At 44.1% G+C, this 21,426-nt stretch overlaps 1 protein-coding gene and 1 non-coding gene across 2 annotated transcripts in view; both read left to right on the top strand.

Annotated features, from left to right (window-relative positions):
- LOC126268013 (dual specificity calcium/calmodulin-dependent 3',5'-cyclic nucleotide phosphodiesterase 1-like) overlaps positions 1–21,426 on the top strand; it is a 1,575,562-nt gene that overhangs the window by 820,866 nt on the left and 733,270 nt on the right. The gene's annotated exons all lie outside the window — the stretch shown is intronic.
- Positions 13,812–13,886, top strand: Trnas-cga (transfer RNA serine (anticodon CGA)). Its single transcript has one exon. It is a non-coding gene; the product is annotated as a tRNA-Ser (tRNA).

Here is a 21,426-nt window from a genome sequence, read left to right as displayed (position 1 = left end):
TTCCTGTGCCCATAATTAGTTTTCGATGACGAAGTCTATTTGTTGATAGACATAACTGAATAGATTCAGCTGGTAATTTTAAAGTTCGATTTTTTGACTTGGCATAATTGCTTCCTTAGTGGTAAACGGTGGTATATATCTCAAAGAATGTCAATAATTCTCTAATTAGCTATCTATAGTCTATAAAGTATTTTTACGATGTGACAGTTTAAAACTACTCACACTTCGAACGATTACCTAAATACAAAACATATAAAAAACAAATTACATAACACGCCTCAATAATTCCCTCGATAAATTTTCTTTACCTTTTAGTATATCTCTACACGCGAAGAACGTCTTTTGCAACGTGCCCATTGTAATTCCAGATATCTGATTTCGCTACATGTCCTCAACATAGGCACGTTATCCACTATAGCACATAGCAGTGATGTCTGCCACTGCACCTCAAAATAAATAACAAATACTGTAGTGCCTGGTTAACGAACCAATCAGAGAATGGATAGCCGCACCAGTCCAGCAACTGGTAAATTCTGCAGACGGATTTATCCAACGTTCGGCTTGAAGTGGATATACGGTTGTAACTGCTCTTTCGGAATGTACATTAATTCATTACATATACCGTTCACCATTTTGCGTCCGAGTTGATCATCCCCGATGTGCCAGTAACACCAAGAATACATGAGACAAGGTAGCCTTGTGAGTAGCAAACTGCTACTGAACGTGTTCTTGCTGTGCCATAATATGACGAATGTTGTAATAGGATTAATTAGGCACATCTGTCTTGATTTTTCACAGGCGAATTGGATTTGCCTACAACTACATTGAAGGCATGTAAGTTCAGTGATACAACACATTACCCCCACATTCACTGACTATTGCCAGAATGATTCTAAGAGCCCTCTACAGAGCATTTGCTATTTAAACAGATGTGCCAAAACATTAAATCTGCACAACTGAATGCCACTTGATGGCTTTGCAAGCATGTAACGTGACAAAAAAAAATTAAAAAAAATACGTAACCGGAGCAGTGAAGGATGGTGAATCGTTGTAGTAAGGATATGGGTCACGAATTTGCAAATCCATTAGTTATGCGACAGTTTTTCTCAGGAGTGCGGTGTAATTTAATTAATAACCGCTATTCAAATTGGACAACCAAATAAGTTCAAATTTCTAACGACGCATAGAGATATGGAAGAAAATGAAACAACAATGGTTGCGAATCTGATACGAGAGTCATTCAGTAAGCAAAGCAACACTTGTTTTTCTCAGCCAATCTCTGTTGAGAAAGTTCGCTATTTGCTATGGGACATTGTGGAATATTCCCACTTCATACCTTATATTTCCTGCCTCGGGCATGGATGTGTGTGATGTCCTTAGGTTACTTAGGTTTAAGTAGTTCTAAGTTCTAGGGGACTGATGACCACAGATGTTAAGTCCCATAGTGCTCAGAGCCATTTTTTTGACCTTATATTTTCACGTAGGGCCGATAGGTGGCGGCGATGTACAAGCCTTGAAAATGGCTTTTGTAACGGAAGTCCTTTCCCAGCAGAAAGCTGTCGATGAGTTTCTTCTGGCAGAAAATGAGAGCTTCACAGATGTTCGTAGGACCTTGCAGAATTTCCACGGAGACCTGGCAATGAACGAAGGCGCGGTGGGTCGTTTACGGGGCGACTGGCATCATAAAAACAAGGTCGTGCAGACCTGTCCAATATTCCGCGTGCCGGTTGGCCGCACACTGCCATGACTCTTGTAACATTGGAACCTGCGGACACATTCATAAGGGGTGATCGACTTGTCACAGTCAAACATCTTGCTGAGCGACTGGACACCTTTGTTGGTGGTGCTGACACACTCGTCCACCAGCTGGGGTACTCAACGGTGGGTGCCCTCTGCCTATCAGGAGACTGTACAGGTCAACGAAGGACCATCACTGCAGAGATACATGCGCATTACGAAGCTGATCGTGACAATTGTATCTCGATTATAGTCACAGGCGATTGAACATGGGTTCCTTACCTCTGTCCGGAAAGAAAATTGCAATCCATGGAGTGAAGCCAAACCACCTCTCTCCGAATAAAAAATGAGAAGTCGCTCCTTCTCCAAGACAACGCAATGCCCAACGCAAGGCTTCACGCAAGTCCGCGCATCCGGGGAGAAGCTCACAGGAACTTCATTGGACTGTCCATCCTCTTCCACAGTGATTTCCCTAAATCGCTCCAGGCAAATGCCGGCATGGTTCCTTTGAAAGGGCACGGCCGGCTTCCTTCCCCATCCTTCCCTGATCCGACGACCTCGCTGTTTGGTCTCTTCCCCCAAACAACCCAACCCTCTTCAACGCTACAGCTCGGGCAGCACACCTTCCGACTCGCATCTATTTAGCCCGATGAAGGATGCACTCTACGGGATGTAGGATGTGGGTGACGAGGAGGTTAGTGACGCAGGAAGGCGTCGGCTCCGATGTTGACCAGTAGAATGGTACCTTGCGGGCATACAGACCTTCCCAGTAAGGTGACGTACGGCCATCGCTTTGAACGGAGATTATGCTGAAAAATGTGGTTTTGTATCCGAAAGCCTGGGGAATAATACAGGACCTCCCAAAAGGAATGACCTGATTTCAACTTCTAATAATTTGAGACAAATGTCACTAGGTAACAGAAACAGAGCCACATGTAATCGGCATGGTCTAGTGTTCCAGAAAAAATCCGCTAGATGTCGCTACGAGCGCTGACCTGCAGTGTGCTGCCAGTCTCGAGCAATATGGCGTCCGCGCAGCAGAAGGCGTATTGTGCTTTTGAATTTAGTCGTACGCAATCAGTGATCGAATTTCAGCTGGCGTTTCATATTCGATTTCGTGCTAAGCCACCATCACGAAAGAACGTGCGACACTGGTATAAACAGTTTGAAGAAACAGGGTGCCTCTGTAAAGGCAAAAGTCCTTACCAGCCACGCGTTCCCGGACAAACAGTGGAACAAATCCGACGAGCATTTGAGCGGAGCCCCCGCCAGTCTACGCGTATTGCTAGCCGAGAACTTGCGTCACAGCGCATGACAGTGTGGCGTGTGTTACGGCGTCGTCTAGCCCTCTAACCATACCGATTACAACTGGTACAAGCTCTTCGGGATACTGACGAACTGAAGCGAGTGGACTTTAGCAATGCTATTCTAGAAGACATGGAAGATGACACTTTGTGTCACAGTTGATATTCAGCGATGAGGCAACTTTCAATATTAGCGGTGAGGTTCAACGACATAATGTGCGTATATGGGGGCTCGAAAATCCTCATGAAATAACTGAACACGAAAGTGATTCACCGAAAGTGAATGTTTTTTGTGCTGTTTTGCAAAGCAACGTTTATGGACCCTACTTTTTTGAGGAAGAAACTGTAAGAGGACAACCATACCTTGCAATGCTACGGAACTTGTTATTCCCATAACTTGACTCAGACAATTTCATCTATCAGCAAGCTGGAGCATCACTGCACTGGAACAACAACGTCTGCAGTTTCCTCAACGCCAATGTGCCTCAACGTTGGATAGGGCGTACAGGACCACAAGACCAGGCTTTACACTCTTGGCCTCCTATGTCTCCTAACTTAACACCATTTGATTTCTTCCTGTGGGGATATGTTAAACAGTGTGTTTACGTTCCTCCCTTACCTCACGACATTGATGAACTAAAACCACAATATCAGCTGCTGTAGCTTCAGTAAAGAAGACACCTTACGCTCAGTTTGGGATGAATTCGGCTATCGGCTAGATGTCGTCCGTGCAGCCAACGGAGGACATATTGAATATTTATGATGATGGATTTTTATACACTTCTGTCTTTTCTGAGTAATTTCGTATGCAATTTGTTGGTGTAAACCCTTCTTCCTAATAAATAGTTCTATTTAAAATCGAGTCGTTCTTTATGGGACACCCCGTATAGGTTACTGGAGTCCTGAATGAAACCAACCTGCTTTCATAAAAGAAGGTGTTGCGTTAGTTATTGACTACCACTCGTAGGTACTTCTCCGTTTTATTTCTGCACGGTGAAGAATATATGCGATGTTTTTCTGTGAAGTGGCTCACTGTGGGAGAGTGAGGACCGCCGGAGTACAACTGCAAGTGAGTCGCAAAACTATTCCTCACTGAAAGGCACAGTCCCAGTCAGGTACACACTGAAGTGCTGAACGATGACCGTTGGCACATACAATGTCCCACGTTCCAGTGAGAGCTTCACAGAGGAGAGGAGGTGACACTGGAAAAGGCGTAAATTTCCATTGTGAGAAGCAGTGTGAGAAATGCTTTCTAAACAGACAGAGGTCTGAAAGGGGATGGGAAAACACGAGGCACTCAGATTGAGAAGCATCAGTTGGACGCAAGGGAAGATAGCAGCAATTGATGCTTAAATTTCGTAAGGAAGCACCAGTTTGGTTCACCAAACTAACTGTGCAGTGGGGATGAAGTCTCGCGAGTGCATACGAGCAACTGCTGTAGTCGGATGAATCGTGAAACACTCATATGGGGAGAGAATTTCTGCTTCCTGCCCCACTCTAATGTAGAGACCTGTATTTCTGTTTAATCAGAGCAGATCTTTTATCAGAAGGGAGATTGTTCCATTTTATAAATTTTTCTTTGGTCGAAACTCGGAATGTCTACAGCAGTTGGTTAACAAGAATCAGGTGCTGTCGGAACCAGCAAGATTTTAAGAAGAAGAATAGACACTTCAGCTTGGATCGTCAGAGGGGGAGCTGTTTTTAGACCTGCAGAGACGGAATACTTCGTCCTAGAGCTGATCATGGATGTCGGGGGTGAAGTTATAACTCTCAACTACGAGCGTACATCTGCTCTGTCCATGAATTTTAGAACTATGGTAAGCACGAGCCACATTTGCATGTATCAAGACGAGGGGACCACGAAGCCGTTTGTTTCGAGTTACAGTTTTGCTTTTCTGATTTAATTCATCCAGTCAGATAGCTGAACTCAAAATGGGCTTAGGCAAGGGAATTGATGCTTATGTGTACTTGTCTGGGCATTTTAATTAATCTGTTAACGAAATCATCAATCATTGGCAGCTTATGTTCAAATGGCTCTGAGCACTATGGAAGTCAACTTCTGAGGTCATTAGTCCCCTAGAACTTAGAACTACTTAAACCTAACTAACCTAAGGACATCACACACATCCATGCCCGAGGCAGGATTCGAACCTGCGACCGTAGCAATCTCGCGGTTCCGGACTGAGCGCCTAGAACCGCTAGACCACCGCGGCCGGGGGCAGTTTATGTGAACATAGCTAATTGTCGCATTTCATTTCCAGTTCCACTCACCTGTGTCGATGTATTATCGTACATGTTTAGCGATTCACTTGAACCTTTATGTACTCTATAGTTGTTTGAAATGCCTATTCAATGACTGTAATCAAGTCCATGCAATTTAGTAACAAAATTTTATTGTGACCTTTAGTTTCATTCCATACTTAGGTGAAATGGTTTCTGTATGTGAACTATGGTACCCATATTTCATGTTTAATTATGCCACTCCTGTTTAAATTCAGATGTTCATTAGTTTCCGTTTCATGTTTTAATCATGGCATTTTACGTGATCTTTTGGGGAGCAGTCAATACACTGGATATGTCACCGGCTTCAGCTCTTGTTAGCATGTCAGGGGTATGCTAAATGCTCACACAATGACATAATGACATTAGCTACTTTGACAGAGTGCATATTGTTATGGTCCAGCACCAAGTAACAAGCATTACCGGAAACGCCGAAGCTGGACGGCAGTTCACCTGCCACTCTCTTGAGCATATATAGAAAGTGGTTGCAGGGTGTGAAACAATAAGTAGGTAACGAGATACAGGAAGTCCACGCCCTTCCACATAATGTGCAGGTTGGAGGCTTGTCGTCTCTGTAAAGGCGGATCGGCGGCTATCTGTGGCAAATGTGATGACAAAGTACAAGGTTGATGCAGACACAAGTCTTTCGGAGCACACATTGTAAAGTGAAGTTGCACGATAGATGACCTCTAGACGCTCCCATGTTGACTCAACGCATCGTCAGTTACTAATGTAGTGGGCTCGGGCTCGTCGATATTGGATGGTGTGTCAGTGGAAACGTGTAGCCTGCTTGGACGACTCGCATTTCTTGGTACTTCATGTGGATGGTCGTGTGTGCGATTGCGTTGCTATCCAAGTGAAGGGCTTCTCGAAACGTGGATTGTGGTACGGATGCAGCTGTTGGAGACATTATTATGTTACGGGGACATTCGTCTTGCCTTTCAGGGCTCTGAAGTACACTGCGGTTGTTGACTACATGAACTTTACTGTGGACAACGTGAAGCCCTTCATGCCCGTCTTCTCCAATAGCGACATCATCTTTCAGCAGGATAACCGTACTTTCACAACTCCAAAATTGTGCTACAGACGTTTGAGAAGCATGGTAATGAATTTCCTTTGATGTATTGGCCACCAAGTTCGTCTGATCTTAATTTGACGTTAAACATCCGATTGCGTGACCTATACACTGGTAGAAATTACTCCTGTAAAATATCTGGGAGTATGCGCGGGGAACGATTTGAAGTGGAGTGATCATATCAAATTAATTGTTGGTAAGGCGGGTGCTAGGTTGAGATTCATTGGGAGAGTCCTTAGAAAATGAAGTCCATCAACAAAGGAGATGGCTTACAAAACGCTCGTTCGACCTGTACTTGAGTATTGCTCATCAGTGTGGGATCCGTATCAGGTCGGATTGACAGAGGAGATAGAGAAGATCCAAAGAAGAGCGGCGCGTTTAGTGACAGGGTTATTTGGTAAGCGTGATAGCGTTACGTAGATGTTTAGCAAGCTCAAGTGGCAGACTATGCAAGAGAATCGCTCTGCATCGCAGTGTAGCTTGCTGATCAGGTTTCGAGAGGGTGCGTTTCTGGATGAGGTATCGAATATATTGCTTCCCCCTACTTATACCTCCCGAGGAGATCACGAATGTAAAATTAGAGAGATTCGAGCGCGCACGGAGGCTTTCCGGCAGTCGTTCTTCCCGCGAACCGTATGCGACTGGAACAGGAAAGGAAACTAATGACAGTGGCACGTAAAGTGCCCTGCACCACACACCATTGGGTGGCTTGCAGAGTATAAATGTAGATCTGGTGCCACACAACTCCCGAAACCTACCAGAAACTTATCGAATCCATGCTACACAGGATCTCTGCTGTATTGAATTCTAAAGCTGGAGCAACATGGTATAACACTTTGAAGACCGAGCGCGACCTCAGCTCGGGTCGCAGCTTTGTGTTAAAACTACCACGACCGAGTATAGGGCGGGTCGCGATTTTCTGCACGCGCGAAACACCTAACGTTCGAAAAGTGGACTCGTTTCGTATGAGGACAATGTATGGACGTCTCGCGGCCTGTCCCTCTACTTGTGCTGCCGTCTTTTGTCAATCTCTAGAACTATTTCAAATTAACTTCCGCGAACGTAACAGCTGCTGTCGTGAATGGCTGAGCCAACGTGGTCGCAAAGTCATAATTTTGTGCCGCTATTCGTTAGGTTTCGCCTTTTGCTGTAATTCTGCTACAAAGATGTCACATTTATTGAGTAAGGAAGAACTTTTGGAAGCTCAAGAGAACGATATTGCTCAGGAACTCACTTCGCACTTATTTGTTGGGAGAATAATTATACTTTCTGTCACCATTAATTTAAAATTTGTAACCTGTCAAAGATCAACAGTAAATATCAAAACAATATCTTGGGACTTGGCCCTTTTTTAGCATGAAGATACGTCCTTTACATATGTACCAGTAACGCTTTAGTATTCTTCAAAGTGATCGGTCTCCAACTGCTATGCAGCTGGTCGTAATGTTTTGACTCATCAGTGTACGTGACCGCTGAGATCTCACTCACTTAAACACATCTGGAGTGTTTTACAAAATGATGTGCGAATTTAAGTCCCGTACATTATATTGGACAACCGACGAAACTATCAAACCCTTTCGAAATACTTTCTAAGAAGTGGCACTACTTTCACAGAATGACACGCAATCGACAGGTGTTTACGTAACAGGTTAGTGCCTGTTGGTAGCGGTGAGCTTTCCAGGTTTATTAGACCGTGACCATCGTGAGGGTCTCGCGCACGGACAATAGGCACGGCGCGAGCCGCCTGAAACCAGTCTCAAATGACTTTCCACTCCATTGCCGCTTCGCTATTTCACTCATAAGTCAGTACGGTTTATCGGTACTCACGGCCTCGAGACAAATGGATGTTAAGCACTATGAGTGGTCAGAATTGACAGTCATACTGCAGCTGCCAGCCCAAACGCCCTAGAAGATAAGGTATTGAGTAAATACAAGAAGAACAATAACTTATGGGAACAATTGTTTCATATTCGTCTCCCTTCCCATCTACAGCATAAGTAAAATCTGAGTTCCATGTCTAATTCTGAATGATAAACCAAACCTCTGTTTTGGTGGTACCTGTCCTGCGCAATGCTATGATTTGTAGCAATATTCTGGTCTAATAGCTAGAATGAATGTAACATTCTCACCCATCTCTTTATAGCAAATTATGAATTCTTCTCATCTTACGTTCGTAGTATTGAAGATTTTGATCGTATTAATTACATTCCATCAGTTATAATGCACTTACGAAAAAGTTATGAAATTATGGCGATTTGGTGAAGTCAAAGGGACCCCGCATATCGTGATAGTAGCCAGACTGTTAACTAGTCATTCACTGGGAAGCTAGCTGTGAACTGCCTTAGGTAACGAAAGGGTCTGTCAGCGTTTGTTATAGGTGTTGATGTGTAGGGCAAGAGTTTACACAACCTGGAAAAAAAGAAGGGTGTAGTGGAGAGGAAGGGAGGGGGGGGGGGGCAGTAGGAAACTTAATGAAACTTCGCGGCTTGTTCAGGAAGTGTGTGATGTTATCTCAGTGATTACAAAATCCAGACAAATTTACAAAAAACTCGGCAGAATGAGCCCACTTATCAGTATCACGTTGCATCCCCTCTGGGTTGAGAAGGATGTCACAGAGCCGTAGCCGTTGTGTCCTCTTCTCAGGCAACCTCGCCCATACCTATTTAACTGGTCCTTGTTATCCTAATTCTGGCACAAGGAAGGAGCTGGAAGACCGAGTAGGTCTCACAGTTCTTCTGGCGTGGACAGATCTGAGGATCTTGCTGGCGACGTCAACATCACGCAGACTGTCGACAGAGACACGGGCCGTGGGCGATTATTGTGGACGACCAATGTCCTGTTGGAAAACGTCACCACGATACTATCGCCTGAAAGGTAGCTCATGAGGAAACAGGATGTCCGTGACGTACCGTTGTACTGCCAAAGACCCCTCAAGCATTACCAGCTATGACATAAAGTCATACCGCACGGCCCATGATTCCAGGAGCAACACCACTTCGTCCATTGAAAACAGTCGCCGACAATGGTTTTCCCTCAGTAGTACAGAACCACGATTCATCATTAAACACAATACGACCCATTCATCAGCAGCCCGTCCTTTCTAGTCATGGCACCAGTCCAGAAGCCGCCGTTTGCGTTGTGGTGTTAACGGAAGCCGAAGCATGGCACGCTAATTCCCTACTCTGGCTGCTGTTAGCCGACGAATGGTGCGACACAACACTGCATGTTGCAGAAAGTCCATTATTTTTTCTCGAATGACAGGCAAAAATGTTTAGTGGTTGCGACTAACCATTTCGATACCCGCCGACTGTGTGTACGTCTACGGCCTTACAGCGACATACGACTACGAATCTGCGTGCTTTACTTTTCTTTTTAGGAAGTGTAGATCTGACAAGGATTCCAGTCCATGGATAGTTGCGGAGATGTCATGATTACTGGTAATACAAAGCACACGAATACTCGATGGTATAGCTGAGTGATTGTAATAGCCATAGTCTCCATAATCAGTCATCTGTCTTGTAGTGCAGGACAAATGTCACCCCGAGACTTCCCCATGCATCATGTTTTCTAGCTGCAGACAGCCACGCTAACCCCACGTCAGTTCTCCTATGACTTGCTGTTCTTCTATTAATTCGTCTTGTTTGTCATTTCTTAAATTTTGCAATCCAGCAAAAAAAATTCCCTGCCCCATCGATCACCTGGCTGCACGCCCCATTCTCCTCTCTTTCCATTGCACTCGTAATTACGCTTTCCACTCCAGAGTTACCTTCCTCTCCATCGCAGTAATTCCCAATATGCGCGTATCCGTTGCTTGCAAGTCAATACATATTTTTTGAAAGCGTTCCTCATTATTAAAACGGAAAACATATTTTACACAAATGGGCTCTGAGCACTATGCGACTTAACTTCGGAAATCATCTGTGGCCTAGAACTTAGGACTAATTAAACCTAACTAACCTAACGACATCACACACATCCATGCCCGAGGCAGGATTCGAACCTGCGACCGTAGCGGTCGCTCGATTCCAGACTGTAGCGCCTAGAACCGCACGGCCACTCCGGCCGGTTATATTACACAAAAGAGGTCACCTTCCAATTGTCTGCTTTCTAAGCTACGCCAGCCTTATCGAGTACAGATAACTTTGACATCCAGAAAAGCTTGTAAACTCGTATGAGTCGAATCATAAAATTCTTGAACAATGATCTGAACTTTTTACATCGTTCTAAGCAAATAAAAAAAAATCACGTTCCTTGAGACTTGCTGAAAAGTAGTTTTGAAATGCAGACCGTAATAATGTAACTCAGTAACATCCAAATTACAATTTGTATTTTATGCATATTCATGTTCGCTAGACAAATATTGGCCATTTACAGCAGTATGATGGTGTGATAATCACACTGGATGATAAAATTCTCTGATAAAAAAATATGCAAAAAACGGCAGCTCGTTTTGTATTATCACGTAATAGGGGAGAGAGTGTGGCAGATATGATACGCGAATTGGGATGGAAGTCATTACAGCAAAGACTTTTTTCGTCGCGACGAGATCTTTTTACGAAATTTCAGTCACCAACTGTCTCCTCCGAATGCGAAAATATTTTTTTGAGGCCAACCTACATAGGTAGGAATGATCATCAAAATAAAATACGAGAAATCAGAGCTCGAACAGAAAGGTTTAGGTATTCGTTTTTCCCGCGCGCTGTTAGGGAGTGGAGTGGTAGAGAGATAGTATGATTGTGGTTCGATGAACCCTCTGACAAGCACTTAAATGTGAATTGCAGAGTAGTCATGTAGATGTAGATGCTCGCAACTCTGACTCAACTTTATAAGCTAAAACTGTCGCATAGTCCCTTACTATTTAGTTTACTTTGCCATGTAACCGTAACGCATAGTTCGTGAAAAAATGACGGGCCAAATTCTTACGGACATTCCACCAAACTTTCCAGCCGGACGTAAATGGCCTGGATTGCACCACACGCTTCTCATAAGTAAATACTTCCCGCCATAGGGAAGAATATAAAAGTATTTTCTTAGAACGGATCACATGTTTACGTTGGTGTTCTGTCTGTGCACTACTGAAGACTCTTACTTGCGTTCAGTTGGATTACAGCAGGTTTAGCAATAGCAGTCCTATGAGTCCTGCTTTATTTCTACAGTTTCCGACACATCGTTAACATTACTACTGCGTTCTTTACCCGTACACTAAGAGTAGCAGCGCTTTGTGATACTACTCTTCACATCAGAGTTGAAATTCCTCTGATTACCTTCGCATACACTGAGGTGACGAAAGTCATGGCATGCCTCCTAATATCGTGTCGCACCTCCTTTTGCCAGTCCTAGTGCGACAGCTCCACGCGTCATGAAGTTCCTGCACAAATGTTGCGCCATACTGCCTCTATAGCCGTCCATAATTGTGAAAGTATTGCCGCGCAGGGTATTGTGCACTACCTGACCTCTCGATTACATCCCAAATCTTTAAGAGGATTCGTATCCGGCGATCTGCGTGGCCAGATCATTCACTCGAACTGTCCAGAATGTTCTACAAACCGATCGCGAACAACGGTGACCTGGTGACAGGGCGTATTGCCGTCCATAAAACTTGCATCCTTCTTTGTGAACAGGAAACCAATAAATGACTGTAAATGATCTCCAAGTAGCCAAACACAACCATTTCCAGTCAGTGGTCGGTGTAGTTGGGCAAGGTGACGCAGTCCATCTAATATAAACAGAGCCTACTCCATTATGGAGCCATCACCAGTTTGCAAGCTCCTTGTTCACGACTTGGTCTGGCTTCATATGGTCTGGGCTACACTCGAATCCTACCATCAGCTCTTACCAATCGAAACCGGGTCTCATCTGACCACGCCACGGTTTTTCAGTCATCTAGGGTGCAACCAATATGGTCACGAGCCCAGGCAAGGCGCTGTAGGCGGTGTCGTTCTTTTAGCAAAGCACTCGAGCCGATAGTCTGCTTCCATAGCCCATTAACGCCCAATTTCGCCACACTGTCCTAACCGACACGTTCTTCGTACGTCGCACATGGGTTTATGCCGTTATTTCACGCAGTATTACTTGTCTGTTAGCACTGATAACTCTACGCGAGCACCGTTACGTTGTCCGTGTTAAGAGGTAACGCTTGGGATTTTGTATTCTCGTCGCACTCTTGACACTATGAACCTCGGAATATTGAATTTAACTATTTCTAGAATTGAATGTCCCATGCGTCTAGCTCTTACTACAATTCCGAGTTCGAAGTCTGTTAATTGCCGTACTGCAGCCATAATCACGTCGGAAACCATTTTACATGAATCACCTGACTACAAATGACGGCTCCGACAATGCACTGCCCTTTTCTACCTTGCTTACGAGATACTTCCACCATCTGTACGCGTGCATATAGCTTTCCCATAGCTTCTGTCACTTCAGTGCATATGACTTTAAACTTACTTCTTATTTTGGCTAACATTTCACCAAATGACGTTTTCCCACTAGCTCCGTTTGCTGTTGTTAATCTGCATTAAATGATTCTAGTTGCCTCTAGTTGATTTATGCATGCAAACTGAGGCGACGAATTAAAATTTGTACCAAGTACGAAGTACAGATGAAATACCATTGTTATACGAAATAGGAATGGGCCAAGGACTCAACCAAAAGAGTCTTCTTTGAGAATGTGCTTCCATGATGACTGCTGTGACTCACAACTACTCGGTGATATCTATTTCAAGGCAGCTGTCAAACAGTATGGCTCTGTTTGAGGTATTCAGTTGATTCATTTTCATAATCAGAAAAGGCGTTTCAGTAATAACGCACAATTTAATCTTTGAATAAAACACATCAGTTATTTGAAAAGTTGAAACACTTTCAGTGTAAATTAATCAGCATAGAAAGGATCTACAAGTGTAAAACAATACCGTATAAATGTTCTCTTTTTATGTACTCTTTCAAAAAGCTGTAATGACATTTTTGTACATGTTTGAGAGATTTTTGCAATAACGCACTCTATTGGGATTTTTAACTCAACAATCGTTCTCGGTTTCTTCGCGTAAAGACGTGACTTCACGTAACGCCACAAGAAGTGGTGAATCGCCATCATGGTGCAATATCTTTGTGGTCATTTGTGGCCTTCCTGACGTGAAACGACATGGCCTGGAAATTTCTCCTGCAACAATGCAATTGATTCGCGAACTGTATGATGCGCTATGTCACTGAGCTGGAACCACGTGGTTCACCTCGAACTAGGGCCATTTTTATTTTATTTTATTTTTTATGTTTTTTTTTTTAGTTCTATGGAACCAAACTGCTGAGGTCATCGGTCCCTAAACTTAAATAATACTTGAAACTTCCTGGCAGATTAAAACTGTGTGCCCGACCGAGACTCGAACTCGGGACCTGCTGTGAGTACCGGGCGTGAGTCGTGCTTCGGTAGCTCAGTTGGTAGAGCACTTGCCCGCGAAAGGCAAAGGTCCCGAGTTCGAGTCTCGGTCGGGCACACAGTTTTAATCTGCCAGGAAGTTTCATATCAGCGCACACTCCGCTGCAGAGTGAAAATCTCATTCTGGCTTACATAATACTTATTGTAACTTTAACTAACTTACACTAAAGACAACACACACTCGAACCTCCGACGGGGTGAGCCGCGCGAACCGTGACAAGGCGCCATAGACTGCGGGGTTAACCTGCGCGGCAACTAGGGCCAAAGAAACACACCCATCATGGTACGATAGTGTACACCATTCACTATCTTTACATTAAACGAGGCTTCCTCGAAAAAGTAAAGCCCACTTAGTCCTCCCGCCTAAAATACATGTACTGTTAAAGTTATGAAAGTATTCTTATCGCCCCAATTCCGACAGTTATGGTTGCTGACGTAGGCTGTGCAGATGCAAATTCGGCTCATCGCTAAAGATGACATTCCTCGCAAAATTGCCATCCACTTTTTGGATTTCCAGTACCCAGTCGTTAAATTCAGCCGCTGAAATGTTCTTTTGGCAGTATTTGTAGCTTCAATTGAACCCCTGTAAGGCAATAATTGAAAATATTTGTCAGACTCCGCTACAAGGTGATCATCGAAATCAGTTCTTGTGATGGACGGAAAATCGAGATACCGTGACGTTGGGCGACATTCCAATTACTGAGGTGATATTTGCACCAGCCCGATCTCAATCACGTCGCTTTTCTGTTCTCATATCAGCAGCGGAGCCGTTGTCCTCAAACTTTTCGATCATTTGTCGTATTGTCGTTTATTGGTGTACGTTTTGTCGACCGCAAATAGTACGCAATATGCGAAGGGTGTCTGAAAACGTACCCTACATTCATATGTTCTGAAAATGACAACGTGTTGTTCAATCATAAAGAGTTTCATTTTAAAGTGTTACGATCCGTGTACGCCAGCCTTGTGTCATAACAATTTCCTTTCTTCGAAGCTCAAAACGAAACTGCCTGGCTACTTTAGGGTCAGTTTTACGTTTTCTTTCCGAAGAATATTGTTGCGTTTTCGTCTAAAATTTTGAAAAGAATAGTGAAAAATTGAATTTATCTTTACCGAGTGAAAGCTCGGATTAAAGTCATACGTAATATTGGCTGCGAGTTCCGATCGGGCGCGAAATGGAAACCACAGTGAAAATCCGATGAAGCTCTCCACAGATGTGTTGGGCAGTGTCTCTAGTATGCCCGTCGATCGCGTCTCGTTGCTCTTTTCAGTCCTGAGTGCACTGTGAGCACGTAAATGTGCCTAGGAAATATTGTCTCCGCACAAGTATGAGGGCCTGCCGAGAGATGTCGCCTTATATCATGCAACCCACATGACATAACCATCAGGCGTGTCCTCTACCATGACCGCACTCTGCAGGGGCAATGAAGATGCTCCTGCAGCGTTTTCGATGTGTAGTGCTTGATCACCCACAATAAAGTCCGTAATTGGTTCCCCCTTAGTACTAGCTTTGCTCACATGAACCTCTGGTTATGAATACAACTTTTGAGACACACAACGAGCTGTAGACCAGCGCACAGAAATGACGGAAAACACAGGCGGCCGCCTTCTATAACGATGGTATTCGAAAGTTGGCAAAACTCTGCGACAGATGTCTAAGCAGGAAGGCGATAATTTAAAGAAGCAGCTGGAATGTGTTGCTAACTGCTGCAAATAAAACATTTTTTTATTTTCACAGTGGTTTCCATTTCGCGACCAACCATATGTTACTTTCGAATAGCCCTCGTAATACTGCCACACAGCTATTACACTTCCATGCACGCAGCGATTTGCATTAATCTCTGAATGCACGAGAGCGCGCTGAAAAGTAATGACTCTGAATTTTTCATATGAAAACTCTTAAAGCTTCCCATATAAAACATTATTCTTTATGTCTAGGAATTTGCAACCCTCTACCGCTTGAGAACTCCGAATTGTATCATGTAACATGGCGGTGAGTAACATAATTATCTCGGTGCTTGAGAAACAGCGAGCTGTAAATGTAGAGGCTCCGTAAACAAAGCCAAGCATTCTACAGTGACTTTACCAACTAACTAATCTCTCGTTGAGCGAAATGTGTTCGTTGTCAGAGTGACTATGTTGAGAAATAAATATGTAGACATGAACAATGAACATGTAGAATCTTAACGCTTAATATCCCTGGGCTGGCATGACAGAGCGGAAAGGGGCCAAAATAAGTTACTGTTGGTTGAAGTCAACATATAAACATTATTTCTTAAAACACAGCCGGCCACGGTGGCGAGTGGTTCTAGGCGCTTCAGTCCGGAACCGCGCGACTGCTACGGTCGCAGGTTCGAATCCTGCGGTGGGCATGGATATGTATGATGTCTTTAGGTTAGTTAGGTTTCCGTAGGTCTAAGTTATAGGGGACTGATGACCTCAGATGTTAAGTCCCATAGTGCTCAGAGCCATTTGAGCCATTTTTTTTACCCTTAAAAACACAACCACACAAGCAAGAATCAAAACTCTCAAGGTGTTAACGAAAGACCTCCTTTGATTTAGTTTAAATCGGCTGAAGCCACGTCAAAACTCCAAGGCACAAGGCCTAAGCAAAGAACTGAGGCACTGGAGTTCTTCTGGAGGTTTCACTTCTTTAGACTATTTTTTTTATCTTCAATATAAACAGGCTGAAATCCTTAGCTTAATTTTTGCCCATAGAACTCGGCTGAAGGCTCCACATTAATCAAGAACAGTGTTACGGCTTAAGGCCGAGACAAAGCTTATCAAAGTTAAATCTAAATAGGTTGAAAACTCGGCTGAAGGCCGCATATCAACAAAACAGTTTAACGGCTAAAGGCCTAAGAAGAAGAGCTTTCAATTTGAAAAGGCTGAATGCCTTATCTTAAAATATTTCGTGTAAAACTCGGCTGAAGGCCTCAAAACCGTAGGTCTCTAGAAGAGCGAAGCGTTCCAAAGGATTGGAAAAGGGCACAGGTCATCCCCGTTTTCAAGAAGGGACGTCAAACAGATGTGCAGAACTATAGACCTATATCTCTAACGTCGATCAGTTGTAGAATTTTGGAACACGTATTATGTTCGAGTATAATGTCATTTCTGGAGACTAGAAATCTACTCTGTAGGAATCAGCATGGGTTTCGAAAAAGACGGTCGTGTGAAACCCAGCTCTCGCTATTCGTCCACGAGACTCAGAGGGCCTTAGACACGGGTTCACAGGTAGATGCCGTGTTTCTTGACTTCCGCAAGGCGTTTGACACAGTTCCCCACAGTCGTTTAATGAACAAAGTAAGAGCATACGGACTATCAGATCAATTGTGTGATTGGATTGAGGAGTTCCTAGATAACAGAACGCAGCATGTCATTCTCAATGGAGAGAAGTCTTCCGAAGTAAGAGTGATTTCAGGTGTGCCCCAGGGGAGTGTCATAGGACCGTTGCTATTCACAATATACATAAATGACCTGGTGGATGACATCGGAAGTTCACTGAGGCTTTTTGCAGATGATGCTGTGGTGTATCGAGAGGTTGCAACAATGGAAAATTGTACTGAAATGCAGGAGGATCTGCAGCGAATTGACGCATGGTGCACGGAATGGCAATTGAATCTCAATGTAGACAAGTGTAATGTGATGCGAATACATAGAAAGATAGGTCCCTTATCATTTAGCTACAAAATAGCAGGTCAGCAACTGGAAGTAGTTAATTCCATAAATTATCTGGGAGTACTCATTAGGAGTGATTTAAAATGGAATGATCATATAAAGTTGATCGTCGGTAAAGCAGATGCCAGACTGAGATTCATTGGAAGAATCTTAAGGAAATGCAATCCGACAACAAAGGAAGTAGGTTACAGTACGCTTGTTCGCCCAATGCTTGAATACTGCTCAGCAGTGTGGGATCCGCACCAGGTAGGGTTGATAGAAGAGATAGAGAAGATCCAACGGAGAGCAGCGCGCTTCGTTACAGGATCATTTAGTAATTGCGAAAGCGTTACGGAGATGATAGATAAACTCCAGTGGAAGACTCTGCAGGTGAGACGCTCAGTAGCTCGGTACGGGCTTTTGTTAAAGTTTCGAGAACATACCTTCACCGAAGAGTCAAGCAGTATATTGCTCCCTCCTACGTATATCTCGCGAAGAGACCATGAGGATAAAATCAGAGAGATTAGAGCCCACACAGAAGCATACCGACAATCCTTCTTTCCACGTACAATACGAGACTGGAATAGAAGGGAGAACCGATAGAGGTACTCAGGGTACCCTCCGACACACACCGTCAGGTGGCTTGCGGAGTATGGATGTAGATGTAGATGTAGAAACTAAAGAATAACAATCTCGTGACTTAAGGGCAAGACTAGGAGTTTGAATTTTTAATTTGAGACAGATTAAAACTCGGCTGAAGACCACACACCATGCAGAAAACAATTTTACGGCTTAAGGCCTAAAGGGAAGAGCTTCTAAATTTCAACTAAAATAGGCTAAGGACTTATCCAAAAATGTTTCACATAACTCTCGGCTGAAGGGCACATACGAAACGAAAACGATCTCACTTCTTAAGAGGAGGTTCACTATCTTTGGCCGAAAAACGCATGATCTTTGAGAATTTTTTTCTTTGGATGAGTTATAGATATGTGTCAAATTTAATCAAAATATTTATTGACATTTCCTCTACAAACTGGAATTGTTTCGAGCGGAAATGTCGAACATCAAAGGCGAAAGTGCCGTCGGAACTAAAAAAATTTTCGATGTAGACCTCCACGTGCGGTATGTCACAGTTCAGCCGTCTCGTCTGAAATCAAAATTGAGTTGGCGTTAGCGAATTATATACGATTCTTTAGGAGTTGTACCTCACTTAAGTTATTTGGACCATAAAAAACAAAATGGCGGCCATTTGAAAAAATAGGGTTTTTTCATCGATTTTTCGATTTTGTCGGCCAAATAAAGTATTTACAGTTGATGGATCGGAATAAAAGTGGTAAAATTCCTAGACAATTTAGTTAGCTTTGTCGGAAACAAAGAATCATGCCAATCGGTGCAGTTTGAAGTTGCCATACCGCGCGATAAAAAAAAAAGTCACTTCGAGAGAAACGCGCTTGAAGTTTTGACTACATATAAATGCAATATTATGTAACGTACGTTCAATCTGCTATTCCGGGTCCATAAACTAGTCCTTCCTCTTCCTCACAGAGGGCGTTCTGATCGATCTGGGCCGCCCTGCGCTGCTCCAGAGCCGCTCGTACGACCGATGACAAGCGTTTTCGGCCGCGTGAATCCGGTGGTCGTCCAAATCCTCGGGGAACTGCGTCGAATAGAATCCCAGGGTGACGTCCATCGTTGTCATTGTCTTCAGAATTGCTGAATACCCTTCGCTGAAGCTGCTCATCTCAATCTCATCGCAATCCCTTCAGTCTTCGCACCAGAAGCAATGCTTGGGAGCTAACTTCCAAACACACGCGTTCAGACCTTCATTTGAATTTTGTGTGTTTCCTCCCAAGCACCGGTACAATAACTCGTCCTGCGAAAGAAAACAACTGGTGCGTGAAATAGGCCGATTTCAGGCAGGTGCACTTTTTTTGTTCAACCACGTATAACAAACATGATCACCAGCCGCGCACAGCTCAACGTTTATTTTATTTAAAAAGTGTTAAGAGCTCTCAAATAAGAAACTCTGAGGCATCAGCTTTGAGCAGGCCCTCGTAGAATTGATATACAAGTCAAACTCATATATATATATTATTTCCTGTCGCTGATCACTTTTCAGATACATAAATTGTGTATTTTTCACTGCTATATTACTTGTAGTTAGTTCCCTTCAGAAGGCCGAGAGGCGTGACGCAGTGATCATTTCTAATCTTTATGTTACACTAAGGTTACTAAGATTGTAAGGTACTATATAGGAAGCTTATAGCGGAACATCTCAGGCAGCATCACGATTTCCTCTCTGTTAATTTCCTGCAAATGAACCAAAAATATGATGGTTCAATTGGCCCTAAGCACTATGGGACTTTACATCTGAGGTCATCAGTCCCCTAAACTTAGAACTACTTCAACATAACTAACCTAAGGACATCACACACATCCATTCCCGAAGCAGGATTCGAACCTGAGACTGCAGCAGCAGCGCGGTTCCGGACTGAAGCGCCTAGAACCGCTCGACCACGAAACATATAATGTATGTGTGTAGACTGATGCGAAAACAGGACTTCAGCTCACTAGGCAGATATGCCATCCACCACGTCATCCTAACACAGAGCTTCTACAATGCCATTCCAGTTTAGGGGGAATTCAAAATAGACTATGATGCGAAAGGAAATTTGGACTGAGGAGGGAGACGTGCTAGGGTAATCCGTGCGTTTGTGCCAATAAACTGTGGCAGGATGATGTAGTGGTTAGAACATCTGCCTAGTGTGTAGGAGACCCAGCTTAGAGTCGAGGCCTTGGTACAAATTATCATTCATCTATGCAGTCTGTGTATTTCGATCATAGATGATTGAGACTCTCTGGACTCGCCAGGGTAGCCGAGGGCGCTAAAGCACTGCTTCCTGGACTCGGGTAGGCGCGCCGGCCCCGGATCGAATCCGCCCGGCGGATTAACGACGAGGGCCGATGTGCCAGCCACCCTGGATGTGGTTTTTAGGCGGTTTTCCACATCCTTCTAGGTGAATACTGGGCTGGTCCCCATGTTCCGCCTCAGTTAGACGGCTCGCAGACATCTGAACACTTTCGCACTATTCCATGGATTACACTCGACGCAGACAAAATGGTTCAAATGGCTGTGAGCACTATGGGACTTAACTGCTGAGGTCATCAGTCCCCTAGAACTACTTAAACCTAACTAACGTAAGGACATCACACACATCCATGCCCGAGGCAGGATTCTAACCTGAGACCGTAGCGGTCGCGCGGTTCCAGACTGCAGCGCCTAGAACCGCTCGGCCACTCCGGCCGGCCTCGACGCAGACAGTTGGGGTGCCCTAATTCTATCCCGGAGGGTACGGGGTGGCGGCAGGAAGTGCATCCGGCCATTCCTTAACCATTAACATGCCAAATCCGATTAACAATGGCTGACACTGCGTAACTGCGGGACAAGGCTCAAGCGATAGCGATGGAATGTTTGAGACTCTCTGGAACCATATAGTTTCTTTTCGTTATTTACTCTGTGTCTAACTATAAACAAAACATATGTTACAACAGAAATTCTCTTCGCCGCGTACACAAAATGTTAGATAAGAAAAACAACAAAAAAGCAACACTGTGCAGACGATCTGTTCCTCAACAGAATTGCCAGCTGAGAATACGGCTCCAAGAAGCACCTAGTTACGCTGACGGCACCAAATATGGATTAGTAAAAGAGGTATGAATTTTATAAGAGTAATACAGATTAGTTGGCAGTACAATATAGGTAACTTTCCCCCATATCGAATTCATCAGCATGAAAATCAGTGGCCGGTGGGTGTGGCCGGTTCTACTCTCTCCAGTCTAAAACCGCGCGACCGCTACGATCGCAGGTTCGAATCCTGCCTCGGGCCTGGGTGTGTGTGATGTCCTTAGGTTAGTCAGGTTTAAGTAGTTCTAAGATCTAGGGG

Source organism: Schistocerca gregaria, chromosome 4 (assembly GCF_023897955.1).
Source record: "Schistocerca gregaria isolate iqSchGreg1 chromosome 4, iqSchGreg1.2, whole genome shotgun sequence".
NCBI lineage: Eukaryota > Metazoa > Arthropoda > Insecta > Orthoptera > Acrididae > Schistocerca > Schistocerca gregaria.
The sequence above is the reverse complement of the archived record's forward strand: the minus strand, read 5'-3'. Positions and strand labels throughout refer to the sequence as shown.